General features: G+C 37.2%; 1 long non-coding RNA gene across 1 annotated transcript; it reads left to right on the top strand.

Annotated features, from left to right (window-relative positions):
* The first annotated feature begins 6 nt into the window (after positions 1 to 6).
* LOC107579072 (uncharacterized) lies at positions 7 to 1842 on the top strand. Its single transcript, XR_001608424.1, has 3 exons — positions 7 to 134; positions 1482 to 1601; positions 1759 to 1842. It is a non-coding gene; the product is annotated as an uncharacterized lncRNA (long non-coding RNA).

Raw genomic sequence — 1842 nt, 5'->3', positions numbered from 1 at the left:
CAGGAGTCTCTCCCAGATCGACGGAAGGGAACGGACTGACCAGCTCTCCGGTCCTCCGGAAGAATCCATCCAGAGAAGGCTCTTCCTCTCCTCGCTCTCAGCCGCGCTCGCCTCTCTGCAAAAGCCCCACTCAGGTACGGATCGATAGGAAATCATCTCAACATTCCCATATAATAGGGTCTGAAACGGACCACTGATGCGTTTAACTATGTCCTTTTCATGCCATTTAAATGTTTCGGAAAATTATAGCTTATCAGAAATATCTAGGGCCCCTATTATATCACAGAAACCAGTCATGAAAAATGTGGAAAGTCATGGAATTTGTCAAAATTTGGATAACCAGATCAAAAGTAGGGCTGTACACTTAATCAAATCACAATATGGCTAGAGTCTGTGATATTAAACTGCAAAAGACTGCTAGTGAAATATGAAGTGGTGGCGAGAGTCTCTTTACCAGCATTTCACTGAGAAAATATCATCATATACACACAGAAACTCAAAGGCTTACACTACAACTCCCCAAAATAAAGGTTTGGTTTTCTTAAAGTGATAATTATAATACAGTTTATTATTTTTTTAAAGAAATATTACACCATTTTCATCCATGTTTTAATTTAAACAGTAAACCTCTGTTGTGCAAAGGAATTGTTCCAGTTTTTTAAAAAGATTTATTAAATTGTTGAAATTTCATCCATTTTTGAAAATAAGTCATAAAGCACAGAATCCAAAAAAATTCAAACTGACAACACAGAGTTTCTGTAGACAGACTTCACAGGGCAGTGTTATTGTTATATTTGTTTTGTAATTTTGAGTTCAATTTAATACAGTTTTAATAAACCATTAAAAACCTAATCCAGAATGAAAGGCAATCATGGAATTTCTGAAAAAAGAGACATTTTATAGGCTCGTCTTGTTGTTAAAATTTCAATAAATTATTACATTGTTAAAGATTTATGATTTCATTGATTAGACATCTTTTTGGATTATTAAAAAAATTCAAACCGTACTCCAGAAAAATTCAAACCCAAAACACAGAAATTGGGGGAAAATAACATGGAATTTTTGAAAATGTAAAACACATTTCATAGGGCCCCATTATTTTAGTAAATTATTACATTGTTAAAATATTGTTGATTCAACTAATTAGGCATTCTTTTTTCTTAATAAAATTGAATTAAAAGAGTAATCCAGAAACATTTAAACCGCACAGAATAAAACAAAATTAGGGGGGAAAATATGCATTTCATATTGCCCTGCTGTTGTTCAAATTCTATTCAATGATTACATTGTTAAATGTTTGTGTATTCAGTTGATTAGACGTCCTTTTTTTTAATTAAACCACAGAATTTTGGAAAAAATACAATGGATTTCACAGAGCCCTAGATATTGTATCTAATCATTTTTATTATTAAAATAAAACAAAACGAGAAGTTTCTGTGAACCTGGGCTTGGTTTAGTTGTTTTACTCTCTGTGCTCTCAGGAGAAAGTGAGATCTCCGTCTCCTTCAGCGTCCCATGAATCACTCTCTCCTGGCTCTCCAGCACCTCCCCGCCCTCTCTCGTCCTCCGCCCGCGGCCCGTCTCCCGCTCTCAAACACTAGGTATGTCCTGACTCATGCTTTTACCGCTTACAGTAAACGTGGGTGGCAGGGGGATGTGATTTCATCTCTCGCTCGCCTCCAAATGGTTTTTCCAATTCCTGCAATTCATTTACAGTGACGAATGCTTATACATCTTGACGTCTGGTTTTCCTCACAGGACCCACTCCAGCCCATGGAGTGAGACTAGTGAAAGACCGCCGCTACCCCTCCCCAGCCCGCCCTTCCCAGAATGCACGGGGCC

The sequence above is a fragment of the Sinocyclocheilus grahami genome, unplaced genomic scaffold (genome assembly GCF_001515645.1).
Source record: "Sinocyclocheilus grahami isolate Dianchi unplaced genomic scaffold, SAMN03320097.WGS_v1.1 scaffold13971.1, whole genome shotgun sequence".
NCBI classification, from domain to species: Eukaryota; Metazoa; Chordata; class Actinopteri; order Cypriniformes; family Cyprinidae; genus Sinocyclocheilus; species Sinocyclocheilus grahami.
Note: the sequence above shows the minus strand (reverse complement) of the source record. Positions and strands in the feature narration are given on the sequence as shown.